We start from the raw sequence: 19670 nt of genomic DNA, 5'->3' as shown, positions 1-19670 counted from the left end.
GGGATACATAATTAGCAAGCATTCGTAACTTATTAGGAACATTCTCACCACACTCCTCAAGGAAGTTGCTGAAGGTATGATACCAGTGTTTCCATACCTTAGCAGCTGTAAGTGAATTCGGGTCCAGGTCGAGACGGGCGGGTCTGAGTATTTTCTCCATGATGGATCGATTACTTCGTCCGAGTTCCCTTCTATGGTTTGAGTCATAGCTGGCTGTTCCCAAAATCACCCAGAGCATGGAGTTGATATCAAGTTGATTAAATTGACGTAATTAAACTCACTATGCACTTGGTTCGAGTATAAAGCAAGGCTTTAATCAACTTGTTTCAAAACATGGAGGTCTAGTTATCTTTCACTAGTTCCTGTTTACAAAATGTCCTGGGAAAGCTGGGCCCACGCCCAAGTATTTATACTCCTTGGACGGCGCCACCAGCTGGCCGTGCAGTGTTATATCATGAGTCTTTCTTCATGGATCATTAGATTCATAACACTCCTGACTTGTGCCTTGTAGATGGTGGAAAGGCTTTGGGGAGTCAGGCGGTGAGACACTTGCCGCAGAATACCCAGCCTCTGACCTGCTCTTGTAGCCACAGTATTTATGTGGCTGGTCCAGTAAAGTTACTGGTCAATGGTGACCCCCAGGATGTTGATGGTGGGGGATTCAGTGATGGTAATGCCGTTGAATGTCAAGGGAAGGTGGTTAGACTCTTGCTTGTTGAAGATAGTCATTGCCTGGCACTTGTGTGGCGCGAATGTTACTTGCCACTTATCAGCCCAAACTGGAATATCATCCAGGTCTTGCTGTATGCGGGCATAGACTGCTTCATTATCTTAGTAGCTGTGAATGGAACTGAACACTGTGCAATCATCAGCAAGCATCCCCACTTCTGACCTGATGATGGAGGGAAGGTCATTGATGAAGCAGCTGAAGATGGTTGGGCCTAGGACACTGCCCTGAGGAGCTCCTGCAGTGAATTCTGGGCGCTGAGATGATTGACCTCCAACAGCCACAACCATCTTCCTTTGTGCCAGGTATGACTCCAGCCAATGGAGATTTTACCCCCTGATTCCCATTGACTTCAATTTTACTAGGGCTCCTTGATGCCACACTCGGTCAAATGCTACCTTAATGTCAAGGGCAATCATTCTCACCTCACCTCTGGAATTTAGCTCTTTTGTCCATGTTTGGACCAAGGCTGTAATGAAGTCTGGAGCTGAGTGGTCCTGGTGGAACCCAAACTGAGCATCGGTGAGCAGGTTATTGGTGAGTAAGTGTCGCTTGATAGCACTGTCGATGACCCCTTCATCACTTTGCTGATGATTAAGAGTAGACTGATGGGGCAGTAATTGGCAGGATTGGATTTGTCCTTTTTATGGACAGGACATACCTGGGCAATTTTCCATAATGTCGTGTAGATGCCAGTGTTGTAGCTGTACTGGAACAACTTGGCTAGAGGCGCGGCTAGTTCTGGAGCACAAATCTTCAGCACGGGATATTGTCGGGGCCCACAGCCTTTGCTGTATCCAGTGCGCTCAGCTGTTTCTTGATATCACATGGACTGAATCAAATTGGCTTCTGTGATGGTGGGGACCGCAGGAGGATGCTGAGATGGATCATCCACTCAGCACTTCTAGCTGAAGATGGTTGCAAACGCTTCAGCCTTGTCTTTTGCACTCACATGCTGTGCTCCACCATCATAGAGTCATAGGGCTGGATTTTCATTGAGGAGTTGGGTAGGAGGTGGGACTACAACATTTTGTAGCCCCACCTCCATCGAGTTCTAGCCAACCCATGCGATTTTGACTTGATTGACCTTGTTGAGCCTGCCCAGCGGGCTCAGCAGGCCAATTAAGGGCCACCCGACAACAGGTGATGTCACAGATTGATATTTCATCTGTCAAGACCTTTTGAATGCCAGATGAATATCAGCGTTCGACAGCTGTTTGATGCTGTCAAACACTGACAATCTGTACTCCAAGTTAATTCCTTCCTCTCAGGATGATTTAGAGATCTCTCCGGAACAGAAAGCTGAATGCTGCAATTTTTGACAGATCGCGGCCATTCCGCTTTCTGTGCCGGTGAGATGAGGGACTCCCGAGACCTGAAGGAAGGAAGGCTGTAAAGGTAAGTACATGTAAGTACAACTACTTTAAACACACCAAACACACTTACCTCTGCACTCATGCAACCATCACTCACCTGAACACCGGACATCTCGACCCCTCCAAGCCCTTCATCCCGACGGCCTGCCTCGCTAACTTGGCGTGGTTTGGATCTGTCGGGAATCCCACACTTCAGGGATGAAAATAGGGATTAGGCTAAAAACTGCCTGTTAACTACCTGTTAACAGGCAGTTAATTGGCACTAATCCCCTTCCTGCCTCGGGGAGGCGGGTCCCAGTGCGGGGCGGGTACCCGCCTCCTTTGAAACTGGCATGGAGGCGGGTTGGGGGCGGGATGGGTTCGTGCCCCCCGATTTCGGGATTTTAACCCCCCCACATGCCTCCAATCCCGCCTCCACGGCCCAATGAAAATCCTGCCCATAGAGTCGTAACGGCATAAAGGAAGGATATACATGCCGTAGAGGGAGTGCAACCAAGGTTCACCAGACTGGTTCCTGGGATGGGGGATTGTCCTATGAGGAGAGATTGAGTAGACTAGGCCGATATCGCTCTAGCAAGCTGACCTGCAGGAGGAACGGGGTCAGAGACCGGGGATAAAGGCAGTGCCGAGCAGCAACCTGGGAGTCTGAGCGAGCAGACATGTGGGAGGAACGGAGTTGGAGACTGGGGACTCCCTCCCAACTGTATACCACTGTACTGCCACCTCTGGTGGGTCTGTCGTGCCGGAGGGACAGGACATACCCAGGGATGGTGATGGAGGAGTCTGGGACGTTGGCTGAAAGGTATGATTCTGTGAGTATGACTATGTCAGGCTATTGCTTGACTAGTCTGTGGGACAGCTCTCCCAATTTTGGCACAAATCCCCAGATGTTAGTGAGGAGGACTTTGCAGGGTCAACTGGGCTGGATGTGCCGTTGTCATGTCCGAAGCAGGTGCCGAGCTCGATGTCGGGTGCTCCGTCCGGTTTTTTTCTTCTTATTGTTTTTTGTAGCAGTTTGGCACAACTGAGTGACTTGCTAGGCCATTTCAGAGGGCAGTTAAGAGTCAACCACATTGCTGTGGATTTGGAGTCACATTTAGGCCAGACCAGGTAAGGACGTCAGATTTCCTTCTCTAAAGGACATTAGTGAACCAATTTTTATGACAATCTGATAGTTTCATTGTCACCATTATTGATACTAGCTGGGTTACTAGTCCAGTAACATAACCACTATGCTACCGTACCCATTAACAGCTGAACATGAAGTTAAACAGCATGAAGGTTCCACCACCAGTGCAATTTAAAGGGATCATGAAGTACTTACAGGTTAGTTGCTGGATTATGTCTTTTGCCTGCTGATGCAATTGTATGTGTTTTTGGTGGTTTCCTATATTTACTAAAGTACTCTACAGGGAGTGGTCTGGTTGGTCTTGCGGTACTTTTGTGTCATTTAAAATATTGTGCTGAAAAGGTTGCTTCCAGTCATGGATGACTGGGTAGGGCTTCTCCTGGGAATTGAACATGACTGGGAGAATGTGCAGAACAGGACAAGCTGCTAGAAGAGGGAGGAGGAGGACCAGGGCACTCAGCAGCAGGCCATATCCACGGAGTGTCTTCAGGGAACAATTCTCTTACCTCAACTTCAGCGACAACCAGTGCATGGGACGGCTTTGGTTCACAAAAGAGGTTGTGACTGAAATCTGTCAACTTCTGCAGCCTTAAAGCAGGGCAAGGACAGCATTGCCTGTGGCTGTCAAGCTGTCCGTGGCTCTTGATTTTTATGTCTCTGGCTCCTTTCAGGTTGCCACTGGAGATATAAGCAACGTCTTGCAGTTTGCAGTGCACTGCTGTATAAGGTCACTCAGGCTCTCTATACAATGAGAAATACATTCATCTCATTCCCTCTTGCTAGAGACAAGCAGAAGGATCGAGCATGAGGTTTTGCACAGATTACGTGATCAGATTATTCATGAGCGATACCAGTAACCTCAACTGCACCTCCCCATTCACCAACAGTCCCACACTCCTTACCTTTTCTCTCACTGACCACCACGTCGTCCTCTTTCTGATAACACTCATTTGTTTCTCCCTCAGCTCCCCGCAGAAATAAAAACTACCAACAAATGCAAATTCAAATACTAATTTATCTATTCACTCATTAAATAATGCATACAAAATTAAACTAATCACCCTTGTGCATTCCCTTAGTGCCCATCTTCCATGTGCCTTTACCTTTCGTAGTGCTCCTACGAGGTGCTTTCCCTTGAGGTAGCTACAGTTTGGGAGCTGGAAGGCTGCTGGCCTTCAATTGAGGAGACTGTAGATGGCCTTGGAGGACTACCTTGAGCAGCTCTGGGCCTAGAGGGCCTGGCTTCAGACGGCACCATCTCGGCCTGGGCTGCAGCAGTCTGGGCTGGCTGGCTGACGGGCAACAGCAAGGGCACTGGCGGAGTAGCAGGGCTGGGAGCAGGAATGCTGTCGTTCTGAGAGAGGACAGCAGATTCCTGTTTCATGGAGCCACTGCCACTCTCCCGGGGTGGTGCCTCGGCAATCCTGGTGATCTGCTGGTGAACAGATTACTGGACTGCCATGATGCCCTGGAAGCCCCTTTGAACAGTGGAAGCCACAGCCGCAGTCTTCGCTTCCAAGGCAGCAGTGAGATCTTTGATTGAAGCTGTTTGTGCTGCAATAGAAGCTGTGATATCAGTCATCAGATGCCGTATCATGGTGGGTCCCATAAGTGTGTTGATGGAGGTGACCATCCGTTCCATGTTGCAAAGGATGGGCTCCAAGTTCTGCGCAAAGGCCTGTACCAAGTTGGTGCTAGACTCCTCCATGCTCCAGTGCCAGCTGTGGCTCAGTGGGTAGCACACTCGCCTCTGAGTCAGAAGGTTGTGGGTTCAAGTCCCACTCCAGGGACTTGAGCACATAAAGCTAGGCTGACACTCCAGCGCAGTGCTGAGGGTGTGCTGCACTGTTGGAGGTGCCGTCTTTCGGATTAGACGTTAAACCGAGGCCCCGTCTGCTCTCCCAGGTGGACGTAATAAATCCCGTGGCACTATTTCGAAGAAGAGTAGGGGAGTTATCCCCAGTGTCATGGCCAATATTTCTCCCTCAACCAGCATAACAGAAACAGATTATCTGAACATTTTCACATTGCTGTTTGTGGGAGCTTGCTGTGTGCAAATTGGCTGCCGTGTTTCCCACATTACACGTGACTCCACTTCAAAAGTACTTCATTGGCTGTAAAGTGCTTTGAGACATCCGGTGGTTGTGAAAGGCGCTATATAAATGCAAGTTGTCATCTTCTTCTTCTTCCTTGACATTGTGCGCAAGCTTTCTGGCAGGTTTTCCAGAGCACCAAGTATTTGGCTGTGTACGTCCATCAGCCACCTTCTGTAGCCTGGCCAATGAAATTCTCATCTGAATCCACTGCAGCAGAACGCGTGTGCGATTTTGCCCGCTGGCACCTGCATTATCCTTTCAGCCTGCCCTGGCTCCTGCGCACTTGTGCCTGGTGTCCCACCATGTGCAGGCCCCTCCTCTATCCTAGCCTCTAAAGTACGTGCAGTGTCAGTCTCCGAGCTGGTGGCTGCGAGTGTAAGATCGAGTGATGGTGTCTCTTCGTCATCACTGTTTCCTTCCTCTGACTGGGAAGGTTCCAGTTCTTTGGTATCTGAAATGAAAAGGGAACAAGTGTCGTGTTGTGGTGAGGGGAGAGGATAAAGTAAGAAGTGCATGCTTACACCATCAGCAGCTTTTCAGTCAGAAGAGACTGTGGGATGAGGGAGAAGTCAGATGGGAGAAAGAGTATTTGGTATGCGGAGACCCTCATCATTGATCCCTCCAGCGGCCACAGCCTCAGAGATACCCCTTCCCATGATGGCCAGCACTGTCTCCTGCATGGGGTGCAGGCGTGCTTGTCCTCCTCCAATTTTTTGTTGCTGTCTCCTGTTATGTGCCACGTTATCCTGCAAGAAAGAGGAAAGTGTGCCAGTAAGTGTCCTGCAATATGTTTGGGTGATGTGGCTGTCATGGTTGAATAGCTGCCAGTGGGTGTGAGTTGTGGGTGTGTCGTTGCAACAATGCTAAATGTGTAAAGGTGAAGTATATCAGATGAATTGAAAGTTTGGGTACTAATTGATAGAGATTGTTGGTAGGTGGGTGATGGGGGTGTAGTGAATTGAGCAGTGGATGAGGCTAGTGGTGCAGTTGGTAGGATATGCCATTTGAAGATTGAACTCTCTCACCTTGACAACTCGTGTCAGATCATTAAACTTCTTCCTGCACTGCATCCATGTTCTTGGAGCTATACTCCCGGCATTGACTTTCACCACTACTTCCTTCCACTGCCTCTGAAAAGGATGTCTCTCCTTCTCTCCACATCTTGCTCCAAGGCCTCCAGTGCATTATCAGAAAACCTTGGTGCTTGCTCTCTCGCAGGTTGAGCCACCTTGACAAAAATCTTCAAATTCAATTCACTTTCTGGCACCACTTCCAGCAGCCACAATACACCTCCCTTTAAGAGGTGCAGGCTGCCTTTTAGTAGCGCTAGCTGTAGTGTATGTAACTGTTCTACCTTTAAGAGAACTATTGTATGTAACCGTCCACCTTTAAGAGAACTATTTTAGGTGTGGCACTACTTTATCCTGGCTGCTGTATACTGTAATACCGACGGTGACCACACCGGTATATAAGTGCTGTGGCAGAATTTATTGGGCAGATTCGCCCTGACCTTCGAATAGTAACGTCCTGTTAAAGTTACTCTTGTAGTCTGTGTATTACTTCGCTATACAACCCACAGACTTTACAGTGGCGACGAGTTCGATCTTACCCTGCGGCAACAATACTTCTGAAGAAGTAAATGAGCGTCGAGAAGAGGCACCCGCCCTCGTCGTTTTGCTGAGAGAAAACTCGAGTCTGCAGACCAGGAAAGGAGGAAGATTTCAAACACGAAGTCTTCCATCAGCAACAGGCACGGATTGTCCCTTCTGCCACGGTGGTGAGTGAGCCGATCAACACGAGAAGCAAGTCGGCCACGGTGACTGTGAGTAAAGGGAAATAGAAACAAATAAACGGAGGATAAGGGCGGTGCATTCGACCACGGTCGAGCGAGAGAGACAGAGCCCGAGCGAGAGCCGCGCGAACGGGAGAGACAGAGCCCGAGAGAGAGCGAGCGAGAGCCGCGCGAGCGGGAGAGACAGAGCCCGAGGAAGACTGAGCGAGATCCAGCCCAACGGCTGAAACTGTTCGCCGTCAACGGGTTGTACCCAGCACCGGAGAGACAGAGCCCGAGCGAGGGAGACTGAGCGAGATCCAGCCAGCGGCTGAGACCGTTCGCCGAAAACAGGTTGTACCAGAGCCAGTTGCCCGGCCGAGAGAAGGGAACGCGCTGAAGCCGAAGAGCAGGCTGCGAACCCCGAAAGCCAGCGGCCGTCGCCCGAGGGAAAAGCTTACCCCTCCCGCCAGGGGAAGAAAAGCGGGAACCGCCTCTTGAAAGTGGGCGGGGAAAGAAGATAAGCGCGGGAAACCGCGGGAAGCCGCCAGTAGGCGGAGAAAAAGACAGAAGCCGGAACCGCCATTTTGAAAGGGGCGGGGAAAGAAGATAAGCGCGGGGAAACCGCCATTTTGGGAAAAAAAAATTTTTTTTTAAAGAGTTAAAGAAATATTTCGTTGTTGTTTATCAGGGAGGTGAAGATGCCTAAGCGTGGTAACATCAACGATTTCGATTCTGAGGTAGAAGATTGGGCCACGTATGTAGAACGCACTGAGATATATTGTGAGGCCAATAAAATAGAGGATGATGATAAAGCTATAACCTTGCTAAACTCGATGGGGGCGAAGACATACGGGCTATTGAAGCATCTTCTAGCACCAGTTAAACCGGCGGATCAACCCTTTGATAATATTGTTGCTGTTCTGAAGGATCACTTGAACCCCACACCGCTGATGTTGGCGGAACGATTCAAATTTTATGCGAGAACGCAACGGAAAGAGGAAAGCAACGCGGAATACTTGGTCGAACTGCGTAGGCTAGCGAAATACTGCCAGTTTGGAGGAAATCTGACAGAGGCATTGCGAGACAAGTTCGTGTGCGGGTTGTCGAAGGAAGGAACGCAAAAGCGACTGCTCGAAGAGAACGACCTTACACTGGATAGGGCTGTCCTTATTGCAGCATCACACGAAGCCGCAGCGAAAGGAACTGCGGAAATGCAGCTGAAGGCAGCGGTCCTCAGTGTGGATCAAATTACTTCGGGTGCAACGAAATGTTATCGTTGTGGGAAGACAACACACGACCAGAACCAATGCTGGTTTAAAAACCAGGACTGTAGGAAATGTGGCAAACTGGGTCACATAGCCAAAGTATGCCGGTCAGGGAAGAAGACCAACAACCAAAAAAAAAGCCATCACAGGAAAAGTACAACAAAGTACACAAGGTGGTTGAGAAGAGTTCAGATGAACAGAATTCAGATTCAGACCCAAGCGGCCAGGAACTGGGTAGTCTGAGAATTCATAATGTGAGTAAGGAAGCTGACCTACAAACTATCTGGGTCATGCTAAAAATAGCCGGAATCCAAGTGAGAATGGAATTGGACACTGGATCAGCCCTATCAGTCATAAATCGAAGGGATTACAACCGGCTATTCTCACATATACCCTTGAGAGATACCGAGTTCGTATTGCAGACATACACGGGGCATAAAGTATACCCCATGGGAAAGATAAGAGTCAAGGTGAGAGACAGGGGCAAAGAACACCCCGGAATGGACTTATACGTACTACCTGAGGGAGGACCACCACTTCTAGGATGGGAGTGGATCAAGAAAATAGACATGGAATGGCACTACCTCAAAGCAATAACGAGTGAGGACTCGGGGCAGACAATCAGCTCAGACTCTGAAACGGATGACGATAAGACCAGCCCAAGCATGAAAGACAAGTCTAAAAAGAACTTGCTGACTAAGGTTGGTAGAACGAATGTGGGCCTAAAGGCTTATGCTCCAGAGGAGAACAAAGTTTCAGAACAGAATTCCTCTGAACAACAACAACATAGCTTGACAGAGAATTCTGAGTCTGTTCAAGTTACAGACATATATATTACTGAGGAACATCGAGCTCGAACGCAAACTTATTTCAGATTACGACAGCAATTAGAACAATTGAATTGCCGTCTCGAGCAAGAGATGAAAGCAATGAAAAAGTTCTATGATACCGAATGGGAGAATCTGGAAAGACAACAGAAGCAGCTGGGGAAGAAAAGGGAGCAGGAGCACACAAACCGTCTGCACGAGGAGGCCAAACGAATCAAAGCTGATTCGGCTTCTGAAGGGGCGTGCTCCAATCCGGTGGAACAAGATGTGCCGCAACTGAAGGCGCTGGTTAGCAGGTTGCAGGCAGAAAAAGCTGAGTTGGTCGACATGACTTCCGAGCTCCTACTGAAGTTGGGTGCAGCATCACCGGACGATTCATTTGTGGAAATTCGAATGATGGGGGCTGCGGATGATGGCGAAGTAGAAGCAGCAAAGGAGCCCCAGGACAAGGTTCTAAACAGCCCTGCAGCTAATGGAAAAGGGATGAGGACAGAAGAGTTAACAGTCAGCCAACTCCTCCAGGGCAAGTTTATAAACAGCCCTGTAGTTAATGGAAAAGGGATGATGGCAGAAGAGTTAACAGTCAGCCAACTCATTCATATGCTGAGGGATAAAACTCTAAAATGGGAAAAACTTAAATACGAGCCTCAATCTTCAAAGGGAAGGGAGCTCTCAAAAGTCATTGGAAGAGCTGAGGTGGCAACCCAGACTGAGAAGTCTGCAGCAGAACAGACCTTGGATGCCAAAAGTACGCTGACGCACGGCAATGTAGAACAACAGAATACTGAAACAGCTACTTCAGTAGAGGGATTGAATAGTTCGATCAATCAATCTCCGAATGAAGTTGAAGTATTGAAATCACAAATGAGGTCATTAGTAAAAGACTTGCAGGAAGCCCAGAAAAAGCGGGATGAATCTGAACGCATGATGAAGTCTCTTCAGGACAGATGTCGGGATTTGGAACAAAAGTCGGCTAACGTCCAGCTGGGTAAGGAGGAAATAGAAGACCCTCTCGCGGGCTTAGCTCAGGACGACACCGAATATTACCATGATCTGTTGAGTGACACTGAATATTACGAGGACCTGGTCTGCCCAGCTTGTGCCGAGAACTCCCAAAGTGCCGAAATCAGGATGAATCACTTAAAGTCTAAGGAACATAGGGAGATGGTGGCGTTACAGCTGGCAGCTGACAATGGAGCCCCGAGAGTCTCCAAGAAGCAAAAAAGGAAAAGACGAAGCAGAAGATGATAACCATCTGAACCATTATTACCTCTACCCGATCACACACGTGGTCCCCCGAACGGAGCCAAATCAGTTGGAAAGTAGGAAAATTTCCCAAGGCAATCCAACTGTTTTTTGTTTGTTTTAAAAAGTCAGCAATGCTGGTTCAGAAGTGATGGAAGTAAAGCTGTTAAGTCTAGGGAAGGACTATGGGATGAGTCCCTCTAGCAAGGTGACCCGACTACACCACGGAGGCGTGGTCCGGACCGAGTCAAGAAGATCAGAGACTGAATCTGTGAACTGTTTCCCGCAGAGACTGAATCTGTGAACTGTTTCCGCAGAGACTACCTCTGTGAACTGTTGTAACATGAAGTTGGATATGTTATGATGTTATGTTAATGGGGAATAAGTATGTTGTAAGCTAAAAAGGGAGGATTGTAGTGTATGTAACTGTTCTACCTTTAAGAGAACTATTGTATAAGAACATAAGAACATAAGAAATAGGAGCAGGAGTAGGCCAATCGGCCCCTCGAGCCTGCTCCACCATTCAATAAGATCATGGCTGATCTGATCCTAACCTCAAATCTTCTATCACTCTGCATCCACCCAAACCCATGTGATCTCCCGGGAGAGGCGAAAAACCAGATAAAGACCCAATGGCCAATTTGGGAGAAAAAAATCTGGGAAATTCCTCTCCGACCCATCTAGGCGATCGAAATTCTTCCAGGAGATCACTCTGTCCCTATATTTTCTACAGTACTTACCTTCTGTAAAGGCGATCTCCACCCCAGCCAGGAACAGGAATAAAACCATCTCCTGAAATCTAACAGAATTAGAACACAGTAGGAGCAGAACAAGGCTACACGGCCCCTGGGCCCGCTCCACTACCCACAGGGCCATGACCATTCCGAACCCAGACTCATGTCCAATTTCCTGCCCGCTCCCCGTAACCCTTTATTCCCTTTACTTCTAGGAAACTATCTATTTCTGTTTTAAATTTATTTAATGATGTAGCTTCCACAGCTTTCTGGGGCAGCAAATTCCACAAACCTACCACCCTCTGAGTGAAGAAGTTTCTCCTCATCTCAGTTTTGAATGAGCAGCCCCTTATTTTAAGATTATGCCCCCTAGTTCTAGTTTCACCCATCATTGGGAACATCCTCACCGCATCCACCCGATCAAGCCCCTTCACAATCTTATATGTTTCAATAAGATCGCCTCTCATTCTTCTGAACTCCAATGAGTAGAGTCCCAATCTACTCAACCTCTCCTCATATGACCACCCCCTCATCCCCGGGATTAACCGAGTGAACCTTCTTTGTACTGACTCGAGAGCAAGTATGTCTTTTCTTAAGTATGGACACCAAAACTGTATGCAGTATTCCAGGTGCGGCCTCACCAATACCTTGTACAACTGCAGCAATACCTCCCTGTTTTTATATTCCAACCCCCTAGCAATAAAAGCCAACATTCCATTGGCCTTCTTAATCACTTGCTGCACCTGCATACTAACTTTTTGAGTTTCGTGCACCAGGACCCCCAGATCCCTTTGTACTACAGTACTTTCCAGTTTCTTGCCATTAAGATAATAACTTGCTGTGGTAAACCACTGTCATACCTGTCTGTGTCTGTATGTGTATTCCACTAGGTACAGGTCTGGACATGCCTCGGCTGACTCCTCCCACTATTCCAGGTATATAAGTGACTACCTCCCAGTCCCTTAGTATTCTGGACGGGTCGACCACTCGAGACAAGACCTTCATTCTTTAGTTAATAAAAGCCTGATTGTTACTCGCTCAACTTCAGTCTTTTGAGTAATTGATGGCGCATCACTTGCTCTATGATTTTTCCTGCCAAAGTGCATAACCTCACACTTTCCAGTATTGTATTCCATCTGCCAAATCTCTGCCCACTTACTTAGCCTGTCTATGTCCCTTTGCAGGTTTTTTATGTCCTCCTCACTCACTACTTTCCCTCCCATCTTTGTATCATCTGCAAACTTTGATATGTTACACTCGGTCCCCTCCTCCAAATCGTTAATATAGATTGTAAAGAGTTGGGGACCCAGCACTGACCCCTGCGGAACACCACTAGTTACTGGTTGCCAATCTGAGAACGAACCATTTATCCCAACTCTCTGCTTTCTGTTAGAGAGCCAATCCTCCACCCACGCCAGAATATTACCCCCAATCCCGTGATTTTTTATCTTGAGCAATAATCTTTTGTGTGGCACCTTGTCAAATGCCTTTTGGAAGTCTAAATACACTACGTCCACTGGTTCCCCTTTATCCACCCTGTATGTTACTTCCTCAAAAAACTCAAGCAAATTTGTTAAACATGACTTCCCCTTCATGAAACCATGCTGAGTTTGCCCTATTAAATTATGTTTATCCAAATGTCCCGTTACTGTCTCCTTAATAATGGACTCTAACATTTTACCAACCACAGATGTTAGGCTAACAGGTCTATAGTTTCCAGCCTTCTGCCTACTACCCTTTTTAAATAAGGGTGTTACATTAGCAGTTTTCCAATCTGCCGGGACCTTTGCTGAGTCCAGTGAGTTTTGGAAAATTATTACCAATGCATCCACAATCCCTACCGCTACTTCCCTCAAGACCCTGGGATGCAAGCCATCAGGTCCAGGGGATTTATCCGCCTTGAGTCCCATTATTTTACCAAGTACCACTTCCTTAGTGATTTTAATCGTATTTAGTTCCTCCCCCCCTAGAGCCCCCTGTTTGTCCAGTGTTGGGATATTCTTAGTGTCCTCTACTGTAAAGACTGATACAAAATAATTGTTCAGTGTTTTTGCCATCTCCATGTTTCCCACCATTAATTTCCCGGTCTCATCCTCTAAGGGACCAACATTTACTTTAGCCACCCTTTTTCTTTTTATATAACTATAGAAACTTTTACTATCTGTTTTTATATTTTTTGCTAATTTACTTTCATAATCTATCTTCCCTTTCTTAATCAATCTTTTTGTTATTTTTTGCTGTCTTTTAAAGACTTCCCAATCTTCCATCCTCCCACTAGATTTGGCTACCTTGTATGCCCTTGTTTTTAGTCGGATACTATCCTTAATTACTTTACTTAGCCACGGATGGCTATCTTTTCTTTTACACCCTTTTTTCCTCAGTGGAATATATTTTTTTTGGAAGTTGTAAAATAACTCCTTAAATGTACACCACTGGTCATGTACCGTCTTACCCTTTAATCTATTTTCCCAGTCCACTCTAATTAATTCCGCTCTCATACCTTCATAGTCTCCTTTATTCAAGCTCAGCACGCTTGTTTGAGATCCAACCTTCTCACCCTCTAATTGAATATGGAACTCAACCATGTTATGGTCACTCATTCCAAGGGGATCCTTTACTAGGACATTTTTAATTAATCCTGTCTCATTACACAGGACCAAATCTAAGGTTGCTTGCCCCCTGGTCGGTTCAGTTACATACTGCTCAAGAAACCCATCCCTAATACACTCAATGAACTCTTCCTCAAGGCTGCTCTGCCCAATTTGATTTGTCCAGTTAATATGATAATTAAAATCCCCCATAATTATAGCTGTTCCCTTATTACAAGCCTCAACTATTTCCTGATTAATACTCCGTCCAACAGAGTTGCAACTGTTCGGAGGCCTATAGACTACACCCACTAGTGTTTTTTTCCCCTTATTATTCCTTACCTCCACCCAAACTGTTTCACTATCCTGCTCCTTTGACCCAATATCATTTCTCTGTATTATAGTGATTCCTTCCTTTATTAACATAGCCACCCCACCTCCTCTCCCTTCCTGCCTGTCCTTCCTGATTGTTAAATAACCTGGTATGTTTAATTCCCAGTCATGGTCACCCTGCAGCCATGTTTCTGTAATGGCCACAAGATCATACCCATATGTCATTATTTGTGCCGTTAACTCATTCATTTTGTTACGAATGCTACGTGCATTCAGATAAAGAACTTTCAAATATGTTTTGTAACACTTAGTTCCTGTTTTTTCCCTTTTTAGTACTTTACTTTTTACTCCATACCTTCTGTCCCTTCCTGACACATTCTGTTTTTTAATTCCCCCACTGCTACCTAAGTCTATGACCTTCTCTGTTGTCATTTCTATGATTTGCTCTCTAGAAACCTCCCCCCCACTAATTAGTTTAAAGCCCTCTCTACAGCCCTAGTTATATGATTCGCCAGGACTCTAGTCCCAGCACTGGCCAAGTGGAGTCCGTCCCAACAGAACAGCTCCCTCCTGTCCCAGTACTGGTGCCAGTGTCCCAAGAAGCAAAACCCATTTCTCCCACATCAGTCTTTGAGCCACGCATTTAACTCTTTAATTTTATTTATCCTAGCCAAATTCGCTCGTGGCTCAGGTAATAACCCAGAGATTATTACCCTTGAGGTTCTGTTTTTTAATTTGACCCCTAGCTGCTCATACTCCTTTAACAGAACCGTCTTCCTTGTCCTATCTACGTCGTTTGTACCAACATGGACCACGACAACTGGATCCTCCCCCTCCCACTGCAAGTTTCTTTCCAGCCCAGAAGAGATGTCCTTAACCCTGGCACCAGGCAGGCAACACAGCCTTCGGGACTCCCGCTCTTGACTGCAGAGAACCCTATCTATCCCCCTAATGATACTATCCCCTACCACTACAACATTTCTTTTTACTCCCTCCACTTGAATGGCCCCCTGTACCACGGTGCTGTGGCCAGGTTGCTCATCCTCCCTGCAGTCCCCGCTCCCGCCCTCACAGGGAGTAAGAACCTCGATCCTGCTGGACAAGAACAAGGGCTGCGTCTCCTTCAACACTACATCCTGGATCCCTGTACCTTCCTCACTCGTAGTCACACCGTCCTGTCCCTGACCACGGACTACATCTGCAGTAATTAACTTCATAGGTGTGACCATCTCCTGAAACATAGAGTCCAGGAACTTCTCCCCCTCCCTGATGTGTCGCAGTGTCCGAAGCTCGGTCTCAAGCTCCATAACATAACCGTCCACCTTTAAGAGAACTATTTTAGGTGTGGCACTACTTTATCCTGGCTGCTGTATACTGTAATACCGACGGTGACCACACCGGTATATAAGTGCTGTGGCAGAATTTATTGGGCAGATTCGCCCTGACCTTCGAATAGTAAAGTCCTGTTAAAGTTACTCTTGTAGTCTGTGTATTACTTCGCTATACAACCCACAGACTTTACACTAGCCACTCGCGATATCGTGCCCCCTGCTGATGTGTACAGTCACTGAACTGGGGATAGCGCTGGCTGCACACATCAATCATGGAAATCAGCAAGCAGCACAAATTTAATGTCCTGTCTGCAGCGCAATGAATGTGCATGGGTTAATCGTGGACTGCGATCCCCGAGCCCATTATCTGGGCTTATCCAATTAACCCCCACGTGTTTGACTAACTTGATTGAGTTCCTTGATTAAGTAACGGAGAGGGCTGATGAAGATAGTGCAGATCATGTTGTGTATATTGACTTTCAAAAGGCATTTGATAAAGTACCACATAATAAACTTGTCAACAGAATTGAAGCCTATGGGATTAAAAGGGCAGGGGCTGCATGATATAAAATTGGCTAAGGGATCGAAAGCAGAGAGTAGTGATGAACAGTTGCTTTTCAGACTTGAGGGCATTAGAGAGGATGCAGAGAAGATTTCCTAGAATAGTACCAGGGATGCGGGACTTCAGTTATGTGGAGCAACTAGAGAAGCCTCATGGAATTGATTGCTTCCTATCTTGACTCTTTTTTTCTCCCCTTGTCCACTCTCTTCCCACCTACACCCATGACTCTTCTGACGCCCTCCTCCAATTGAACTGTTTCCTGGCCCTAACCGTCTCCTTTTCACTATAAACATTCAATCCCTCTACACCTCCATCTCCCACCAGGACGGCCTGAGAGCCCTCTGCTTCTTCCTTGAACGGAGGCCCAACCAGTCCCCATCCATCACCACCCTCGTCCACCTGGCTGAACTTGTTCTTACATTGAACAACTTCTCCTTTGACTCCAGACACTTCCTCCAAATAAAAGGTGTTGCTATGGGAACCCATATGGTCCTAGCTATGCCTGCCTTTTTGTGGGATGTGTGGAACATTCTTTGTTCCAGTGCTACTCAGGTCCCCTACCTCACCTCCAGTACATTGATGACTATCGGTGCTGTTTCCTGCTCTCACCCCGAACTGGAAAATTTCATCAACTTTGCTTCCAATTTCCACCTTCCCTCGCTTTCACACGGTCCATCTCCAACTCTTCCCTTCCCTTCCTCGACTTCACTATCTTAATTTCCTGGGATAGGCTGTCGACCAATATCTACTATAAGCCCACTGACTCCCACAGCTACCTGGACTACACTTCCTCCCACCCCGCTTCCTCTAAGGACTCTATTCCATTCTCCCAGTTTCTCCGTCTCCGTCGCATCTGTTCTGATTCTTGAGTCGGATTCCACCCGAAATGTTAACCTATTGTTCCTCTTTCCAGATGCTGACTGACCTATGATGTGCATTCCCACCACCGTGACTCTACATAGCGCTCCTCACCTAGGAGTAAATGTCTGCGTGCTTAACAATTTGCATTTGTATAGCGCCTTTAACATAGTAAAGCGTCCTGAGGTGCTTCATTGGACCAGCTTCACAGGACCTTAATCAAACAAAGATTGATACCGAGCCAAAGATGGAGACATTGGTTCAACAAAGGAGGACAAAGGGATTAATTAAGAGGGGGAAAATAGAGTATGAGAGTAAGCTTGCAGGGAACATAAAAACTGACTGTAAAAGCTTTTATAGATGTGTGAAGAGAAAAAGATTGGTGAAGTCAAGCATAGGTCCCTTGCAGTCAGAATCAGGGGAATTTATAATGGGGAACAAAGAAATGGCAGACCAATTAAATACATACTTTGGTTCTGTCTTCACAAAGGAGGACACAAATAACCTCCCAAAGATGTCGGGGAACATAGGGTCTGATGAAAGGGAGGAACTGAAAGCAATCAGTATTTGTAGGGAAATGGTGTTAGGGAAATTGACGGGATTGAAGGCCGATAAATCCCCAGGGCCTGATAATCTACATCCTAGGGTAAAGGAAGTGGCCCTAGAAATAGTAGATGCTTTGCTGGTCATCTTCCAACATTCTGGAACAGTACCCATGGATTGGAGGGTAGCCAATGTTACCCCACTATTCAAAAAAGGTGGTAGAGAAAACGGGGAATTACATCGGTAGTGGGGAAAATGCTAGAGTCCATAAAAGATGTAATAGCAGAGCACTTGGAAAACAGTGACAGGATTGGACAAAGTCAACATGGATTTACAAAAGGTAAATCGTGCTTGACTAATCTACTGGAATTTTTTGAGGATGTAACTGGTAAAATAGATAAGGGAGAACCAGTGGATGTGGTGTATTTGGACTTTCAAAAGGCTTTCGATAAGGACCCGCATAAGAGATTAGCATGTAAAGTTAAGGCACATGGGATTGGGGGCAAGGTATTGACTTGGATAGAGAACTGGTTGGCAGACAGAAAGCAAAGAGTTGGAATAAACGGGTCTTTTTCCGAGTGGCAGGCAGTGACTAGTGGGGTATCGCAGGGATCGGTCCTTGGACCCCAGCTATTCACAATATATATTAATGATCTAGATGAGGGAACTAGATGTAATATCTCCAAGTTTGCAGACGACACAAAGCTGGGTGGGCGTGTGTGCTGTGAGGAGGATGCCAAGAAACTCCAGGATGATTTGGACAGGTTGGGTGATTGGGCAGAAGCATGGCAGATGCAATATAACGTGGATAAATGCGAGGTTATCCACTTTGGTGGCAAAAACAGGAAGGCAGATTATTATCTGAATGGCAATAGATTGGGAGAAGGGGAAGTGCAACGAGACCTGTGTGTCCTTGTGCACCAGTCGCTGAAGGTAAGCATGCAGGTGCAGCAGGCAGTTAAGAAGGCAAATGGTATGTTGGCCTTCGTAGCGAGAGGGTTTGAGTACAGGAACAAGGATGTGTTGCTGCAGTTGTACAGGGCCTTGGTGAGACCACACCTTGAGTATTGTGTGCAGTTTTGGTCACCTTATCTGAGGAAGGATATTCTTGCCATGGAGGGAGTGCAGCGAAGATTCACCAGGCTGATACCTGGGATGGCAGGAATGACTTATGAGGAAAGATTGGGTTGATTGGGCTTATACTCGCTGGAGTTTAGAAGAATGAGAGGGGATCTCATTGAAACTTATAAAATTCTAACAGGACTAGACAGACTAGATGCAGGAAGGATGTTCCCGATGGTCGGGGAGTCCAGAACCAGGGGTCACAGTCTAAGAATAAGGGGTAAGCCATTTAGGACAGGGATGAGGAGGAATTTCTTCACCCAGAGAGTGGTGAACCTGTGGAATTCTCTACCACAGAAGGCAGTGGAGGCCAATTCATTAAATATATTCAAGAAGGAGTTGGATATATTTCTTGAGGCTAAAGGGATCAAGGGATATGGAGAGAAGGCAGGAATGGGGTACTGAATTTGGATGATCAGCCATGATCTCATTGAATGGCGGAGCAGGCTCGAGGGGCCGAATGGCCTACTCCTGCTCCTATCTTCTATGTTTCTATATAATGCCACTTTTCCATACATTCCGATATGTCCTCCTTTTTCCTCAACCGAGGATTCCCCTCCACCATGGATAACAGGGCCCTTGACCATGTCCATTCCATTTCCCGCGCTTCTGCGCTCACCCCTTCCCCTCCCTCCCAGAACTGCAATAGGGTTCCCCTTGTCCTCACCTTCCACCCCACCAGCCTCCACATTCAATGGATCATCTTCTGTCATTTCCACCACCTCCAGCATGATGCCACCACCAAACACATTTTCCGCTCCCCTCCCCTTTCAGCATTCCGAAGGGACTGCTCCCTCTGTGACACCCTGTTCCACTCCTCAATCACCCTCAACATCCCTTCCCCTTCCCATGGCACCTTCCCATGCAAGCGCAGGAGATGCAACACCTGCCCTTTTACCTCCCCCCTTCCCACCGTCCAGGGCCCCAAACACTCCTTCCAGGTGAAACCGTGATTTACTTGTACTTCTTTCAATTTAGTATACTGTATTCGCTGCTCACGATGCGGTCTCCTTTACAATGGGGAGACCAAATGCAGATTAGGTGATCATTTTGCGGAACACCTCCATTCAGTCTGCAAGCATGACCCTGAGCTTCGGGTTGCCTGTCATTTTAATTTTCCACTCCCACTCTGACCTCTCTGTCCTTGGCCTTCTACACTG

The 19670-nt window shown here is 47.1% G+C and overlaps 1 pseudogene; it reads right to left on the bottom strand.

The window, feature by feature from the left end:
• Nucleotides 1-4349: 4349 nt before the first annotated feature.
• LOC147107578 (uncharacterized) lies at nt 4350-15887 on the bottom strand (annotated as a pseudogene).
• Nucleotides 15888-19670: the final 3783 nt, after the last annotated feature.

This window comes from Somniosus microcephalus, chromosome 14 (genome assembly GCF_052327205.1).
Source record: "Somniosus microcephalus isolate GS21.2 chromosome 14, FLI_Smic_1.0, whole genome shotgun sequence".
Taxonomy (NCBI): Eukaryota; Metazoa; Chordata; class Chondrichthyes; order Squaliformes; family Somniosidae; genus Somniosus; species Somniosus microcephalus.
This window is presented reverse-complemented; position numbering and strand designations above follow the sequence as displayed.